The 19,485-nt window shown below is 42.3% G+C and overlaps 1 protein-coding gene across 9 annotated transcripts in view; it reads right to left on the bottom strand.

The window, feature by feature from the left end:
* The window catches only part of tox2 (TOX high mobility group box family member 2), a 112,154-nt gene that overhangs the window by 68,889 nt on the left and 23,780 nt on the right, over positions 1-19,485 (bottom strand). The window lies entirely within an intron of this gene.

Below are 19,485 nucleotides of genomic sequence, written 5' to 3'. Positions count from 1 at the left end.
CCGACTCAGAGAAAAGAAACTTTTCATTTTGCTTTATCTCTTTTCTTTTTTCTTTTTTCGAAACCCATCATCTTTTTAAGGCTGTTTCCTGAAGACAAAACAACACGTTGTTATAACAATACAACTTACCACCAACAGCTGACAAGCAGAAACAGCACCTTGGCTGTGCGCTGACCACAACTACTGTGTTACAGGCAGAAAACAGATGGCTGGGAAAAGCTTCAGCCAGAACAAAAACTGTGGATTTTCTCTGTCTCTCTCTCTCTTTTTATTTTCCACAGGCGATACATTCAAACACAAGATCACTTTAATGCAGACAGAAAGGGAGCAGAACGGTTCCTCGACAAATTGGGATTGCCGTGGAGAGCAGAAACGTCCAAATGTCAGAGTATATCAGTCATCTGATTGAATAAGTAGATCTGTGACTATAATCCACTGTTTCCATAAACAGGAGCAGCCACAACAACAACACTGGGCGCAACACGCATACAGCATGACTCCAAGAACTGCTGGAAGCATTTAAATCATTAACATCATCTATTACATCTCCGTGGCTCTGGCTGTAATGTATGTGGTCTGTGTATACTGTATATTTGTTACTCAACAAAATCTGTCATTAATTAGTTGCTAAACAAAAAAGAAAAAACATCATTCTTATCAGAAATGACATTTAGCTTACTTCCTCACTCAAGATCTGTTTTCAATTTTTTTTTTTTTATTTGACTAGATAAACAGTTTCAGGATGTCTTCTTAGACTTGAGAATCTCAATACAGAATTTTCTGACCCTTAATAAACATTTTGGTGACGCGGTGATGAAAATAGCAATTATTGGCAGCTCTAAACAAGTTGACAGAAGGATATCAGTGGCATTATAAAATGTCACATCTGTCCCTCTATTTAGATTACACTCTGGAGAGACTGCCAGATCATTAACTAAACTTATTGTTGCTTGTTGTGGGAGGCAACCAGAGAACACACAGGGAGAACATGCAAACTCAGGAAGGCTCCTAAGCTTCAACTAAGAGAGCTCATCACTACACAACCACGTGTCTTTCATGCAGAGCATAAACCAAATATGAGATGTTTTGGTCGGATGTGTAAATCCTTAATGTGGCTTTGAAAGGATGCTAAAATCAAAACATCACAGTCCCAAAACAAGTGATCACTTCTACAACACAAATCACCTAGCGCCTTCCAAAATAAAACCTTCACTTGTTCACAATCTGAACTGCAGAGGTAGTTACTATCTAACTTAGAAAATCTTGTACAGCTTCTGAAACATATTGAGAAGTTCAATCATTGCAGAAACGAGGAGAGATGTGAGCAGAAAGAGACAGTGCAGTAAAGACAGAGCAGAGAAAAGTGTGTGCAACACACAAGGCCAGAAGAGAGAAAGAGAGAGAGAAAGATAGAGAGATAGAGGGAGGGAGTTAGCTGAGAGTTGATATGCTGACTACAGGCAGTTGATTTGGTTTCAGAGAGCATTGTTACGGTGCTTTGAATTAATGCCTCCCAAAGAGTCCAATTGTGATTCTTGGGCTGTGCTGACAGAATATTTGACAGCCTAGGGTGAGCTGCTGATCTCAGCTGAATCCTCTGTTCTGTGTGTGTGTGTGTGTGTGTGTGTGTGTGTGTGTGTGTGTGTGTGTGTGTGTGTGTGTGTGTGTGTGCGCATTCTTGTGTGCGTGCCTGTGTGCCTGTGTGTGTGCGTGACAACACATTCGTACACCTACACACGTTGAGATATATCTGGATGTGCAAAACAGAAAGATGAACTAACACATAAATCAGCTCATAAATGATGGTTAACTAAGCAATAACAAACTACGAGAGGATACAAAACATCCTCATGTCCAGGGAAATCACTTAATGAAGATGAAAAAGTTTGACCGACTCCTTTTTTCTTTTTTTTTTTTCCCCCATCGTCTTTTTCCCTGCAGGAAACACGTTGTCCCTCCGGGCTGCTGAATAAATAAAAAACACAGACAAGTGCAATGCTTCATTACAGCAATGGGAGGAAAAAGAGACACTCCATCAAAATAAACTGGCTGCACAGCGCGGCTCCATTCTGACAGCAGCACGGCATCAAAAATCACTGGTAGAGATGTGATTCACAAACGTGCCAATGCTGCGTTGGGATTTACTGTAATCATCACATTAACTCTAAAAAAAAACAAAACAAAACACTTTTTGTTGTTTTAATTGTGTTCGACAGAGTAAATCTGCAAGGAGTGCGCTGTAAGGCAATAAAGTTCCGTCTGAAAAAACAATATTTTCATGTATTTTCTCTGCGCAGTTATTTTTCACATGATTATTACAGTTTTTTGTTGACAGATGGATTTTTTTTTCACCAGGTTCTCCAGTTTAAGTCTAAAAATGTGCGTCTGAAGCTAATCTGAGACTGTAGATTTCCAGTAGATTTGAATGTGATTGTGTGCGACTGCCTCTGCGTTCGTCCTGTGATGAACCGGCGGTCTGTCCGTTGTGTATCCTGCGTTCAGGCGGGCCCAGCGTCGGCCGTCCTCGAACCTCCGCTGTCCCCTCACAGCACTCCTCCACCTTACTGTCTCTCCTCCTGCCTTCACATCTTTCTCTCCATCTTGAGTGCCGTGCCTCACCCTAATTAGAAATTCCCCCTCCGACCAACTGAAATTGAATTGCCCATCATTTGCATAATGATAGCTCACCGGGCTGACGGCCGATTTACCATGAGATGAAATGTAGCAATCACTTAAGAGAGTGACCATGAGGGAGTGTGGGTAAAGGGGTGCATGTGCAGGAAGAGGGGAAAGAAAAGGAGTGTGAATGTGAGAGCGAAATGGGATCACAAAGATAGAGCGAGGGAAAGAAACACGGAGCAGGAAAGGCCAAAATCCAACAGGTATTTAGGTTATCGTCTCGTGGAGCAATACTGCTGGAAGCGAGGCTGTGTCCTCGATACGACAGCAACTGGATGCAACAAGGACAGATAAGGACGCTTATGCAACGCTGTGCCTCTTCAGGGTGGAAAAAAAAAAAAAAACACCTCTGTCTTTAAACTCCAATTATGACAGACCTTTCTCTCTTTGCACGATTATTCTGTCAAATGGCTGCAGTAATTCAGTGCTACTCAGATCTTAAACACTTCCATGATCTCATCCTTCCAAGTAACAACAGACGATTCATCATAACAAAAATCATTCGCTACAATCTGTCTGAAGTGTACAAGGTTTTCAATATTATGCCAGTTTATGTTTTCAACAAGCTGGCGAAGGCCTAAATCATGGTGTCAAACATAAAGGCAGAACGGGTCCAGGCAGAGGGTTCAATCCGACCCAAAGACAACTTAGCCTCAAATCTTAAAGGTTCACAGCTCATTGTTTCCACATGGATTATGAATTAGGATTCATGGTGTTTAATATGTACCCGTATTGGTACCCAGTGCCATGCAGTTTAGGACTTACTGTTGTGCTCGCCCTTTAAAAGAGTGGTATGGGTGCATCCCTGGCTGTCATTCTACTGGCTCCTGGAGTGAAATGAATTGGACACTTGGACAACCTAAATATTCAACACTTCATGAAATTCATGAAGATCTCTTCTCTTTTTCTCGAGGCTTAACAAAAAACAATAAAGGAAGAGAGAAAACTGTGAGAATTTGCATCTAAATTATACATACCGGCAACACTGGATAGCAACTTCGAAAGGTGCAAATAAACATGTGAGCGCTCATTACTGCAGAGGGAAACAAGGCAGATTTTTCTGGAGCTTTTGATTCAGAAAAACAGACAAGGAGTTTCTTTATGTCTTGCAGGAACTGTGACATGTTTTAAGTCAGAATGCATATCCCAGGTGTACAGGATGCCCCCCCCCCCCCCCCACACCCCCACTGCCACACTCTGGGTGTCTGTAGGACAGGTGGAGGCCCTTCTGAAGACGCCATCGCTGCATTTGCGGAGCCAAAAACACAAACGATCAACAGGCCTGCCACTGTTATTTTGACACGACTTCAGTGGAGAACATCACCATCGACTGGTCGGTTCATCTGAGATGGAGAAAAAGTCACGAAAACCCGACCTCATTCTTTCACTGCATGAAAGTTGCAATCTGTGTGGAGGTACTTTGAACAAAAACTTTCCAAAGACTTTCCAAATTGTGTTGCCTTACACTTACAGAACTCCAACAAATTTTTTTTTGGTTGTTAGAACAGGAATGAAATACTTGAAAACACATAATTCATGTCAGTGACCTCTATTGTTGATGCTGATGTTAAGCTGTTGTACACTATTCTTAGCTGTTTGAAAAGACGTTTGGCATCTTCTGACTTTCTTCCTGCTCAAAAACCACCCACAGTTTCTAAGAAGTGGCCACGTCGTCAGCTGTGCACTTGACAGTGAACGCCCCATCAGCCAAAAGGACCGCCACCCCGTGTACAAATTACTGTAATCAATGATATGATAATCATCTTGTTGTCTGGCCTCCTCTGGGCCATCAATCTCACATTCCAGCAGGCCTGGAAATTTGATTTGGAAGAAATCCTGATAAATCTTGTGTCGGTGATGTCACGTAACTACGCGCAAATCAAATAACGGCGGCGTGATCGGCGTGGTAAAGTGACAGTGAAGGAGCACGGGGTTGAGGCTAATGTACACAGCAGGCTCAAATCTGAGAAAACACCAGGGCAGAGTTGTAAGTGAGGGTCCTTTCCAGAAAAAAAAAAAAAATCACTTATTCATGAGCGCTAGTGGGCCGTGTCGGGCACTGTTGTAGAGGTCATATTTGTTTCTAATAGTTGAAGTGATATGTCGGGTATCAGGTTGGAAGCTCTGCCCCGAGCCTGATAAGGCCTCTGTTTATTGTCCAACTTCCACTCTCTAACCTGAGGAACTCTCATACACGGTACTTTCCACTCCTGAGCCATTACCTCAGTGTGTGTGTGTGTGTGTGCGTGCGTGTGTGTGTGTGTGTGTTTAAAGTCTCCCTTTTGTGAGAACTTTAACCTGAATGGTCACTGCATTATTGGGTAAAACCAATCAAAACACAGGAGCCCACAAGGTTTTACAGATTTTACTTTACTTCTGAGGTTAAATCAGGTCAAAGTTCAGGTCAGAGCAGAGGCGACCTTTATGTCACTTTCCACAACATAATTAATTTGAAGCTACAGAACACGTTTAACCTTTAAGCTTGTCAGGTTGTAAAATTTCCCCACCAATACAGAAACTGTCTTATATGGCACTGAAATTGCACTTGAATTAGAAATAATAAACATTTTCTTTGATTCTTTAAACTGCTGCTGTATTTACTGTTTTAACTACTTTTCTAAAGACCATTATTGAAGGACTTAAACCTTTTATATGTTTTACTGACCTTTTTATCTTTCTTTTCCAGCATTTTTTTTTTTGGATTAAGCTGTTTTAAAAATTTAAACCATATTAGCAACTTGAGCTGTTTCATTATATTTCTGACCACTTTCAGCTATTTTGGATGTTTTTCATTTACACGTTTATTCATAGGATTTAACAATATATGTATTTATTTATTTATTTATTTGGGAATTTAAAGCTATTTTACTCCTTTTATTTCAATATTTTGTCAGAAAAAAGAAGAACAGGTTATTTTTTGTGTGTGTGTGTGTGTGTGTGTGTGTGTGTGTGGGTGTCTGCAGGTATTTTCCACAACACTTCTGTCATATTAGGAACAAAAATTGAGTCTAGTTCCTGTGAATCAAAAATAAGCTTTAACGTCACACTATATTTACATTTAAGCAAGTAGTAGTTGAGTAGAAAATGTGTGCATACATGTGCATGTGTGTGTCCGTGCATGCACACATAAAGGGCCCCCTTGTGCGTGATCCTCAGTTTCCATCCAGGCGCATACACAACACAGTGCACGCACGCACACACACGCACACACACACACACACACATCCATCAGTGCTCAAATCATGTATTCAGTTCTTCAGTCTCCTCTTCCTCCGTCCATCTCTACATAAGTGATCAGTGATCACACGTCGCATGTAAAAGTCGGCCGGCCCAGACAGGAGGGAGTTAAGTCCCTTATCTCTTCTCCCCAGAAGAAATTCCTACTAGAGGCCTCGCTCTGCTGGTTTCCTGCCTTCTTGCCCAATGCCCTATTTTTACTCATCAGGGCTCTAGTATACCAGGGGCAGCTTTTTCCTTGTCACTAACATATTTCCTGCCATTCTCACTCTGACATTTCTCCCCTCTGCACGATTCACTCAAATCGTTCCCCTTCTTTATGGGTCATAACCTTTCAGTCGGGGCCGTTCATATTCAAATGTACCTGCCGATGAAGGAGCTGCTGCTGCGAGCTCAGTCATCCTTCTGGTTGGACCCTTTTCTTTTTTTTTTTTTTCCTCCAAAGCATTCGCAGGTTTTTAACATCTGCTTTCAGTAGGTGTTAATTTCAGATCTGCCCGAGTGCTGCCAGAGATAATCAGTTCCTCTCTGCTGTTCGCTACTCGACTGTCAAACTGACTTCAGTCAACGACAACGCACAGACCAAATCAAATCCAGTTTGGTTTTCCAGTCCCCAGTAAAGTAATCAAGTATTGGTGCTTTGTTAATTTAGTGAAATACTTTTTTTTTTTTTACAAGTGTTCTGTGCTTTGCTTCAGCTATATTAATACACCTAAAACCTGTGTGATGGTGAACAGTTAAAGCTGCAGAGGTTAACACGCCCATCAGGAGAGGTTTAACACCAAAATGTCCTATCAATGCAGGGATTTCATCGTGTTTAACACAAAATACAGCAACCATATTACAGTTCTAATTAGGAAAGTAACTAAGTTTCTTACACAAAACAGCTAAAAGACACAAATTATCATTATCTTATTATTATAATACTTCAAAAAAGGTTCAAGATGTCAGGAAAAAGTAAAAAAAGTTCCTTTCTACTTGAATGTGTTTCACAAACTGTACAGATTACCTTGCACTGTCTCATCCTTTAACATATAAAATTAGGCACAATTATTATCGTCGAGTGAGCTGTAACCAATCTGGGTTGTTGGAATTACAACATTTTTAAGTTTTGCATGCATTAAAGAAGCATATGTTGTATTTACTATTGACTCGAATGATTCTCCTGTTTGCCTCACAATAACTCTCACTATATCCAAGCTCAATCAATCACCGCATGGTGACACGAGTCCCTGCGGGACGCTGCGCACATGGGCTTGGGAAAACAATAATAAACACACACACACAGGAAAAACATATTACAGACTCATAAATTTGGATTTTAACATGTCAAAGCTAAAAAAAAAAAAAAAAAAAAAAAAGAAGAAGAAATCTCTAGATTTCGATCTTCTGCTGCTTTTCATCTTTACCGAAGTCGTTCACAATCAGCCTGAGTGACAAGGTGAACTCTGATGATCTACTTCAGTTCTGGGTACAGAGTGTGAAGTTAAAGAATTTAAAGTAAGAGGCCTTCCAGACAAGAATGAATGGCAGTTTAATGAATGCCGGGGGAGACATGATATCAGCGGCTGGCTCTTTCAGCTGCTTTCATCCTATTCATACACCAACATGGTCTAAATGCAGGTGGATCGATGCTGGTTAAAAACACTAATGGCTGAAAAAGGGAGCACACTCAGCTTCTGTGTTTCTTTCGCGCCAAGGTCTGATCACTCCTATTAATGGAATGCGGCTCTCAGTCGTGAATATCCAGCCGGCAACAGGTGAAAAAAGGTCCATTGTCTAATTTTCAAGGCTACTCTTCTTACAAAGCAGTGGCATTGACATTCTAGATGAAGCGACTTTCGCTACTCATTCATATTTGCAGCAATAAATATGCTGATTTTCATTCTGCTGAGCGGCGTATCATGAATCCAAGACGGCGGACACCTGTGCTCAAATCGCACAGTCGATATTTTTTGTCTCCTTACTTGGTACATTTGTGAATATCAATATTATTTCCCAGTAGGAGGTAAATGGTATTGAATGGTTGCCAGGCTGCAGGGAGGGGGAGACAGCTCAGCTGACTAAAAGAGCCACTCTCCATTTTATCTCTCAATCAGTGTGTTGGTGGGTGTGCGTGACCACTGCCGTCCCACCGCTGTGTGTCTTCGGACGCGCACGTGTGCGCGCGTGTTTCGTTCTGACGAGAGGCAGAGCGAGCCGGGGCTCGGTGCGTGACGAGGGCCATGTGAGGAGGAGTTCACGTGACGCAGATGGATGCAGGCGGTCTTCAGCAGAATGGAAAAGACTGTAATCAAACCATAAATCAGAAATCACTGAACTGCCATCTACCCAATCCTTTCTCCGTTTGGTTACCACCCCCTCCCTCCATGATACCTTACATACAGCTATGCATACTGTTCTGAGCGAGAGCGAAGAGCAACTCGATAAAAAATGCATAAGAGGGTTTCTATCCTTAGACACCTGAAGCTATACAGCCAGAGAAAAATCCAATACTTCAGGTGTTTGTATTATAAATGTTTCTATATCCTGAAGCAACGTTTCAGAAATCGTCCGCTGTGCGTTTTGGTGACTGTTCGCAAATACATGTGGACCATATTTGCCTGGCTGTGACTTTTCATAGTGAGCCACCTGGTGTGCTGTAATATCAGGAGAACAGTGGGGTCATTGTGAAGGAGCTGCGCGATATCAAGGAGAGTGACCCATTTAGAGCCCGGCTACAGAGCTGACAAGCCCCTGTTATGTCTGGGACATCTGGAAGGCCGGAGCCGCTCACTCCGCCGAGTACCCCCCCCCCCCCCACGCCACGACTCAATCCCGTCCGGGTTAGGAAAAGACGTCCAACATGGTCATGGATATTTCACACGCTCACCTATAGCCACTACTGACAGGAGAGGGCTGTAAAGTGCTGCTGATACCGGCGGGGATCTGTTACAGTGCACTGAGACGTTTGGAAGGGATCCAAAAAATATGGAAAAGCTGCTCCGGTCATCTCGCAGAGATTTTAGAGGCGCAGCGAGATGCTATCTGCTGCTCAGCAAAACTTCTCCACAAAGATCAAGGCCAAGGAGCCCTATCTCATTTTATGAATGACAATTACTTTTTTTTTTTTTTTAGAGGCCGATTCAATCCTGTGATGTTTAAAAGAGGTCCTCCATATTCAGCGAAAAGAACTGCAGCAGCAGAAAGCAGCTGCTGTAAGTAAAAGTGAAGAATAAACACAGAATTTAAGGAAAAGTGATGCTGCCGTATGTGTATCATGCACAATGCTGTCCAAGACGACGGAGATCTGTCCAATGAAGCCGCAGTGTTTTGCATTATATAAACAAATACATGAATGCATAATAAGAGGCCAAAATGAGCCAAGGAAAGCACGGAGAAGAAATCCCTCAGGGGGAGAGGAAATTATTCAGAATAGACGAGGATACAATTCATAACAATATTGGGAAAAAAAAAGAGGGAACTTTTCTCTTTCTCTCGTTTCCTTTAAAATCCATGCTTTAAATGTAAAACTACCCCACGTGAACTGAGAGTACTTCTGCAGCAAGATTAGGATTTAAAGGGATCGTGCTTCTCCACTCCACTCAAAATCTCTTTTCTCACATTATGGCCCGAGGTGAGATCGTTCGAATGATATACAAACAAAAATGTAAGCTGCGCTAAAATATGTGGCGGTTCAAATATAATCGCTCGTGCTCTCAACAGCTACGCAAACAGAAAAGGCGAAAGCTCTGATTATTCAGTCCGGAAGATTGCCATTGTCGTCTCACTTTTTCTTGTTCAAACAATAATTCTGTGTCACGAGGTAATTCATTTTTGCATGGAGAGGCAATTGGCTGCAAAGATTGAATCATCAGCCCTTGTTTCATTTTCCATGTAATTAAATCAGCTATTGAAAAAAGCTATGTAAGCTGGCATGCGATTTAGAAGGAAAATTAGCATTTTTAATCACAGTACATTACTTTAATAACTCAATAAATCTGTGGCAGCTGGAGCATCTGAGAATGTTGTCACAGCTACTTAGTTCTGCATTTGCAACTAATACAGGCTGATGAGAATCAGCCAGAGAAAGAGAGAAAGAGACGGGGTAAAAAAAAAAAAAAGAGAGAGAAAAAAAATAGGGGCGAAAAGAAATCCAGCAGCCTGAGACACAGAAAATGAGAATCCAGAGACAGAAACAAAAGCATGACAGGTGAGAAATACTGAGAAGAAAGAACGTTACCACAGACTGTGGCACGGGAAAAAAATAAAAGACTCGACACTCTACTTGTCTCCCCTCTTTCAGTTATTAACAGTTAATCCCCAATTAGCTCATTTGTCAACTCTGTGTTGAACATGAGACCCGCTTACCCCTCGTGTGGCTTTGTTGATTGGGTTTGTTTGTGCAGCTTAGCAGTAAAAGTTGCCAAATACCTCGAACAAGTCTGAGCAACTTCAGCAAATCTCACTTAATTATTAAAAGATGTCAAGAAAACCAGAGTACCTTCAGACGCGCACAGCCGGGCTTTGTAAGTCAGTTTGCACAAGAGAGATTGTGGACTCTCCAAAGTTGTAACAAAACGAAGAAATATTTTTGTAATGTGAGAAAATCTGGAAGTGTTGAGGAAAGGTCAAGCCGATGGACGGTCAGCGGATCGCCCCTCCCTTTCTGCATATTTTTCCAACCATGCACTTCTCTCCAGGAATGAACTTCTTCTTGGTCCAAGCCACAGAACTTTCACAGACATTAAAATCTGCTGGACACCACTGATCATTTGTTCGAACAGCTTAAAGTCGAGATGTCAAACATCCCTCCTCCGAGCCGGATTTGGCCCGAGGAGGGATCAATCCAGCCCTCAGAAGGGCTCTGCAAAGTGAGGGACACATTCCTGCATTTTATCGCTCCTCTCCTTGTTCCAACATACCTGATTGCAACAAGCAGCCTGTTATTGTGCTTTCCTAAGCACTCGAAGATGATGCAATCGTTAGATTTATGTGTGCTCAAAACTGGGAGACATCTAAACTGTCTCTCTCTCTCAATTTTTTTTTTTTTTAAGTAAGAATAAGAACTGTCATGAGGAGTTAAACTGAAATAATTAATGTGATTCACTGACAATCAGCTGTGACTGTAACAATGTGGAGGACGGAGACGCTTTATCAGCTCACCTGCTCTGGCTGCAGAAGAAGGTGGTGGCAGACGGCCATGTTTCTCCCTCCCCTGGCTTCATACTCCCATCGGCTTGGCTGTGCTCTATCTTTAGTTTTGTTATATAAAACAAATTTATTTTTAGGCATAAACTGTGTGCGCTCTTCCCTCCTTTGTCCTTCAGACAGATCATGACAAAATGTGGCAATCTAGCTGCAGTTTTCCTTCACCACATCGACCAACGTTCCCGTGTGTTCACTGATGTTTTAGTTCACTCAGAACCAAAATTTAACTCTGGTGGTTTGTTTTCAACTTCCTTTTTTTTTTTTTTTTTTTGGGCAAAATCCTTCTCTCTCAGTTGCTGAAAATATTATTTATTATGTGATAAGGTTCAAGTGTCAGCAGGTGCAAATTAAAATGAGAGCTGTGCATGTGTGTGTGTGTGCGTGTGCGTGTGCGTGTGCGTGTGCGTGTGTGTGTGTGTGTGTGTGCGTGTGTGTGTGTGCTGACTTTATTCTGTTCTTCTGTGTTTCTCGAAGCTTGCACAGTTGCTCAATCGGCCTCTTTCTGTCTGTTAGATAAAGATCAATCTTTCCATCGCGTCTTCCTCTCGTGCACGTGTTTGTTTTATCGTTCCTTGCACAATTACGAGCCGCTATAGCAGAAAAAAACCCAGATCATTATACAGTGTTTCTCGGAGAATGGGTTCAGACGCAATACACACTCCTTTGCGTCGATGTATCTGGCACGGCATATAAACAACATAGAAAAAAAAATAATAATAAAGCGCACGCTCCATTAAGATGTGACTTTACCATTCAACATGCAGGAAACGCACATGAAAGCGTCATGGCGAGGAGTCAATGCCCCGAAGGTGCGCTGGCATACGTTGTGTGCCCATTCCTTCTATCTCCGCGGCTCCATTGAGGAGCCTTGTCTCCACTGATATGCAGGTTTTTGATTCACTTAGCAGGCTTTGTCATGCGCACGCCGGATTAAGCCTCTAAAAATCAACCGCGCTGCATGAGTGCGTGCGCGCGCGCACGCGACGGCACCCACAAACCCACAAACAGCCATTAGCGCGACGGCGGTAGACCTCGCTAATTAGCTCATCATCTCAGCACCTCTCCGCCTCGCTTTGTGGATCTGGTTTCAAAGGACCGTTTCCCAAAGTGTCACGGCGCAACGGCGGGATTACGGCATCGGACGCGCGGGCGCATTTCCCCGGGCTCTCTGGGGACAAGTGGCAACACACAGAACTCCTTCTATCGACTGAGTGGCTAACACTAAAATAGCACCCAAAGAGGCTAAGTTGATTTGACAGAACACGTACAAGGAAAAGCTATTATAACGCCATGCCAGGCTGATTTTGTAAGAATGGCTCCACTGGGCAGCGCGATCCATTTGCAGATCAGGCAAAAGTGGATCAGAGGCGGCTGGATTTTCATAATACTCCACGGCAAACACACAACAAGTCAACAACTCGCATTTACGGTTCTGTATCTATCTGCCGCACGCCCTCCCTCGCTCTCTTTCGCTCATAACACAATTGTCGAGACATTTTCATGCCGTTGTGACCAATCAGAAATTGCTATTATTATGCAGCCTAAAAATTGCTGGAAGAGAAACCATGAAAGTGCTGTTGAAAGGGAAAAGGTGCAATTTCTAAGGAGAGAGGGAAAAGAATAATTCTGAGAAAATGTTGTCTTTTTTTGTGGTCATTTGAAGAAGTGGGAGATCAGTTTGTACGTGGCGAGAGCCAAAACAACCTCAGATGTCAACCATGGCTCATCTTTACACCACAGCCAGAAGGAAGTGAGAACAGGAAACTATTTATTACTATGCATCTATTGAGTAGAGTCCATCTGTCATGATTAGTTACTTTCCAATAATGTTTATTCACTGGTGTTTTTGTCAATTTGAATAGAAGCTGTAATGCTCGTAATAAAATTAGCTTTATGGTCACATGGACATTGTACCTGCAAATCTGTTGCTGTTTTTTAATGGGATAGACGTTCAGTCCACATGAAGCTGGAGTTTTTTGGGAAATAAAACTGCAATTTTTTTTTTTAATAATTGAGAAGATGAATTTGAAAACATTCAGCACCTCCATCTTTCCCTTGACAACCGACTCCTCTCCTTCTCTGGTTCTGCTGTATTTCACCGTGCTCTTACAGGCCCGGCATAAACACCACGGCATTCTCAGTAGTTTCCTGTGGACAGCAAAGTTTTTGTACACGGAAAAGTTTACTCTGACTTGCAGTCTGACCTCACAGCATGAATATTTATGGACTATGGAGCCTTTCTGTGCATGATTTGCATGTTCTCCCTGTGCATCTGTGGGATTCCTCAAACAGAAAATAAACATTTGAGGTAAACAAGTGAATATATAAAAGTGGCTGCAGCCGTATCTCTGTGTTTTCTCTTTGACGGACTGTCAGCTGACCTCCAGTCAGACATAAATGAGAAGATGGACATTGCTTTTTACGTGTCTATCACACATTTGTACCTTGATAATGTTCAGCAGTCCATCACTACTACTACTACTACAGAATCGAGAATCCTACATTCACTGTTCAGTGTTTTTCACATGCGCTTTTTTTTTTCATTATCTTTAAATTAGAGCGGTTAGTGTGATTTGGCACGTGCTTCATAAGAGCTGGTTACATTGCGGAGTGACAGAGGAGCCTTTTGAGAGATTCACACACTCTATATGGTAAACAGCAGTCTCTCAGACCAACAACTGAGGTTTACATGTGACTATATATAAACATTATTACAAAGTCTGCCTCTGCACCGTGGCCTTGTGGTTTCTGATATGGCAAAGCCAGGGAAATGGCAGAGGAGCCAATCTACAGTTTATAACTCAACCACACATCAATAATAGAAAAAAAAATAGATTACAGTAAATCCATGGTTCAAAAGCTGCATACCTTTGAAATGTCAAAGGGGAAACCACGGCGGATAACTCATCTCAAAACTCATTTCAACTGCACAATGCAAGCTGTATTACAAAAATTCAACAGCACACTGTTCCCTCCAGGTATTTTTCAGCAAAACACTCTATACATTTTATTTGAGATGAGAAAAAAGAAGAATTTTTTTTTTCCCTTACCGTGGCAAGCAGCCAAACCAATTTAATTATATTCCAAATGGGCGCAATCTCCACACTGGGACCAGCTCATGTTGTATTTCCCAAACTTCAACAGCCTCCTTGACTTTCTCCAAGTAATTGAAATCTTCCACTCGCGTCATTATGCAGAGCAGCAGAAAGTACAACAAACCAAACCAGGAGGAACAAGGAGATCTGGCGCTCAGAGCACGCTGCTTTAGCCAATTTGTAACTTCATCAGCACGTCTTGATACAGTTTCTGTGAAGTCAATTAAAAGGATATTAGGTGGTGTATACCTACAAAGAACTGATACCTTTCTCCTGCCAAAGAGCTGGTGATTATCCACGTCTGGTGTCAGCGAAATCCTGTCGAAGTCTGATGAGAGGTCACCGCTGCGCAGTTTGGATTCATTTTTTCTAGCCCGCAGCCACGTCCAAAAAACACAGAAACAACCCTTTTGATGTGAAATTGTTCGTTCGTTACGAGTCAGAACGCGACACGTCTGCATCTGAAAGCTATCAAACTATGCAAACAACAGCCTGTGATGCCAGGAGGTAACGTTTCACTAGAAAAAAAAAAAGAAAAAGAAAAAGGCAGAACAGCAGCAATTAAGCACACAGCTCCAGATAACATAATTTGGATGAAATCTTAAAAAAAAAAAAACATTTTCAAGTTTCAATTCATTTGTCTCCCACGTTCCCATCACTACAGCAGTGAGGAATATTTATTCCAAATCAATATGTCCCACTTTGATAAAACATCAAAAGATGCTTTAAAAGAGCTTATTGGCAAATCGTTTAAAGTTTCTCAGCTTTTTTCTTTTTCTTTTTTTTTCTTTTTTCTTTTTTTTACAGCACAGACAAACTATAATCTCAGAAAGGTCCTCCCATCTACCCAGTGGGTAATTATGGGATGACAGGCAAATAAATCATCTGTTCAGACAGGCAGTGTGTGTGGATGTCTGTGTACACTAAAGCCCAGAATAAGGTCCTAAATTGACCGGGCATGGCATCAGCCACACATTTTCATGTTTGCTTCAGGAAGTCCTAATAACTGTCTCTGAATGCCAACAGAAATCCCTCAAACAAGGTAGCCTTTCCATTTAAATAAATAGATATTCTGAAACAAACCATTTCAAATGTGAAATCTGTGAACCTTTAAGCAATTACCGCTTTATTTATGTACACTTTACCCACACCTCTCTCACTCCCTTGCACTTTTTTTTTTTGTGTCGCTGAATTTGTGTGAGAGCTCAGCCACATGCCAGTGCCTTTGTGTCAAAGATTAAGTGAAACCAGGACTGCCAGCATTGCTGTGTTTGCACAGTGGATGCACTCAGTTTCAGCTGCACCACCACATTACATAGCAGTCGACACACAGAGGCCTGAAACAGACCTCATCGGCTTCTGCAGCACCGCCAGAAATAAGGAGAGCATGCACATTACGAGCAAGAACTTGAAACATTTTAGGGGCGATATCAAGCTCCGCTGCTAAAGTATTATCCTGTATGTGTGTACAGATGTTAAAAATAGGAGTAAAAGCTTTTTTCCAATCTAGGTTCGGCACTGACATGCAAAGAGGGGAAAAAAAAAGAGAAATGCAATTACATCTGCATCTAAGTATAGGGTAGCTTTTCTATAAGATTAAGTGTTCTTATTATACTAGGTTGTCACTGAAAATAACCGGGCTGCAAAGGCTGACTATCAAGTCACAGAGAATGAAATTCCTGGAAAGAAAGGGAAAAGCTACAATGAAAATATTATGAACAAAGCCCAAAAGTGCCAGAGGTGGTTTACAAGACTGAGGCAAAAAGAGGCCTGGGGGGACTGTGGGTTTGTAGTGATAGGGAGGGGAGTCACACACACACACACACACACACACACACACACACACACACACACACACACACACACACACACACACACTTGGCTTGGAGAGGCTTGGGGACAAACGGCACATGGCACAGCACCAATCCTCGGTGGCCTAACAAGCTGACTAACTTCCTCTGCAAACCCAGAAGTAGCCAATCCTGATCTGTGGAGACATCAAACACTCCTTGAAAAAGTAAAAGTACTGAAGGCTGATTTTTGTTTTTATTATTATTGTAGACTCGTCTCTTCTCAATAAACCTTGTGAAAATAATGCTCATGATCACACACAGTATCAACTGTTAATACTCGACACAGTGCAGTAATTTGCGGGCTGCTGCGCAACAACAAGGCTGCATTTCTGTGGTCTGTGCTCACATGAGCACTTGTGTTTATTTATGCTGCAGACATGCGTGTACATGCTTGCATCTGCATGCAAGAAACTCCAGCGCGCGCGCGCGCGCGTGTGTGTGTGTGTGTGTGTGTGTGTGTGTGTGTGGGTGCGTGCGCGTACTACCTGTGAGAGAGTTCATGTCTCTGAATGTGTGTACTCATAGGGCCCATGGTCTTTGACTGTGGACCTGAACCAGCCGTCTCCAGTTGTGTTTGCACAGGACATGCCTCAGGAAGCTAAGACAACTGTTCATGTTTGCCCAGGCTTGCGAACCTCTTTTAATACACTCGACAGCCGCATTCTTCGACAGCACGGACACCGTGTTTATCGCTGTTTTTTTGTACATTCATCCTATGGAATCTGCTGGATCACCGCATCCCCGCTGACCTTTTCGTCAGAAAGGCGTAGAGAAGTTAAAAAGTGCTGCACATCACAGGGCACGCTTCTGTAACATGCAACATTTGTCACCTATTTCATGCAGCAAACCAGCAATACAACAAGGATTGAGTCAACAGTCTCTGCGTCTAAAAAAAGTTGATAATAAATCTCCAAACATTCATTGGAAGCATCAACAAATCAAACTAAAGCGGATAAAAAAATAGTCTGTCCCCTCCAACCTTGTGATATTCACAGGACAGATCATCTATTGTGTCTGTAACCTGTCAAAACTTTCACAGTTTGATCTGTCAAGATGCCCCAAAACTGCCCTTGCCCCTTTTTTTCTTCACTCCTTCCACTGCTTAGTGTTTCATATCCTGCCCATCGACTTTCCCAGTGAGATGAAATGAAAAACAAACTGTTGGATGAACTGTGAGATCCTCGCAGTATGGCGAGTGTGAAAGTGCGAGATGATGAGCTCCGTCTGTGCTTATTTGAAATGTTGATATGGTTTTCTCATACAATGGTTACGCTAATTTATGTACCAAAGCCTGCTTTACACAAATCTGCCAAGGCCAATAACGGCACTCATAATCTCCTGCATCTCAAATAATCACTTTGTGGTCTATTTGTTTATGAATGAAATGAAGCAATTATCCTAATGAAGATCAGCTTTCTTGCTGGGGGGAATTGCAGCGTTTTAGCGCAGCAAAAATGTTTCGCCTTTGTTGCCGCCGCGTTGGCATGCTGACACCTTAATCATAAAACAATAGGAACGACTAAAATTGCCACGGTACGATAATTTGGGACATGCGCTTCACAGTTGGCATCCTAAAACTGTTGCAAAAAGAGAATGAGAGAGAGAGAGAGAGAGAGAGAGAGAGAGAGAGAAAGAGAGAGAGAGAGAGAGGTGGAGAGTCTAAACAGCACACTTCCTGATCTGGTGTCAAAACCACCGAGCTTGTGGATTTTTGCTAAATGTCAGCAGCAACAATAAGTTCGGCTGTTGGGCTGAGCAAATCAAAAAAGTTAGAACAGTTTGAATCACGGAATTGACTTTGACCTATGGTTACAGAAAAAGCCTTTCTTTCAACAACAAGTGTTTTCATGCTATATGTTTTTTTTTTTCTTTACATATAGAGACCACATTGTGTAGATGTCAAAGGGACATTTCACATGATACAGCAAGCCAGCAATACAGTCAGGATTGCATTAGAGGGTGTATTTTCTTTTTCCTCCTATTTCTGCGCTGATGGAAAGCAGATGAACCTGCTTTGAAATGCTACAGTAGCACAGTGAAATACAGTCAGTTTTCACTTCTCATCAGCAGCCAGGGCAATGAACAGGCCATTGAAATGGTTAAATAAATCAGATAAAGGAGATCTTGCTCTCCCTCTCCCTTTCTCTCTTTTTTCTCCCTTACACACATACATGCACTCACATTCTTCAGTGAAATCCATCAATCAGCATTTCATGCAGTTTGGGTTTGAACCACACCAAATGCACTAAAACAATAAACGTCTGTCTTTCAAGTCGCTATCTGGACTGGAACACATCTGGTGGCAGGGCTCATTTTGGTTTCCACATCGTTGAATGACATTACAGACTCAATGGCGAGCTCAAAAATAAAGCACCCCTTAAAAATCTCTCTCTATTTTCCCTCCATCCGCGGCTCGTCTTTCTCTCACTCTTTCTCTATCTTTATGCACACACCAGTTCGACTTCCCCCTCCCTCCACTAACCAGCTAACCTCTCAAACGCTGTTCAACCACCCCATCCCCCAACCAATCAAGAAGTGAATATAAAACAGCACAAGGAAACTGGGCTGCAAGCAGGAGGGGGGAGAGAGAGAGAAAGAGAGAGAGAGAACCAGTCAGAGTAAACCGCTACTGAGAAACCACTGGCCTCCTGAGGTGCAGACAGTTTAAAACACCTTGGCACAATGGACTGGACTTTACTCAAGCCACAAGGGTTGGAAACACACACACCCAACATCCAGCTGAGGATCCACGAGTCGAGGCCGGCTGCACTATTTTGGCTTTGGAGGGGCCGCGGCGATAATTAGGGTTAATGTGATTTAATGAGGGGCACGCGTTTGGCAGGGACCGGGCACAGCTAAGATCCACAATCAACGTCAAAATTGGAATTACTCTGACATCTTGTGATGCGGCTGTGTTTTGCAGTAACTTACACTTTATTGTGTTTGTCACCAAGCTTTAAAAAAAAAAAAAAAAGATGTTCTCAGTCTTTTCCTTGAAGCAGTCTGCTGATTTTCTTATAATACACTTAATGGGTGATAGATTTCCGTGTGATACCAGCACAGAAATGATTTGCGTAGCAGCACTATATCACCAAAGTATAATGGGAAGAGTTTTAAAAAATGCACTGTCATGACTCAATTCTTGGTGGTTATTAAAATCAATCATCAACATAAATAGCCTGTTTCTAAGGACCTTGGTGATTAAGTAGCTAACCAGGCAGGATAAACTATAGTATCTATTTTCAGCCATACATGACTTATGACCCTCTTAACACCTCTAGTAGCTCTGAGTCACGTCTGGTCTCGATTATAAAGTACAGAGCAGAGAGACAAGAGTGCAGCACAGCCTAGTTGAGGCTTCACAACCTTCACTGTCCTGCAGGTTAAAGTCAGGCCGACGAGGGCAAATCCCTGTAATGGACAGCTGTACT

This window comes from Salarias fasciatus, chromosome 5 (assembly GCF_902148845.1).
Source record: "Salarias fasciatus chromosome 5, fSalaFa1.1, whole genome shotgun sequence".
Classification (NCBI taxonomy): domain Eukaryota; kingdom Metazoa; phylum Chordata; class Actinopteri; order Blenniiformes; family Blenniidae; genus Salarias; species Salarias fasciatus.
The sequence above is the reverse complement of the archived record's forward strand: the minus strand, read 5'-3'. Positions and strand labels throughout refer to the sequence as shown.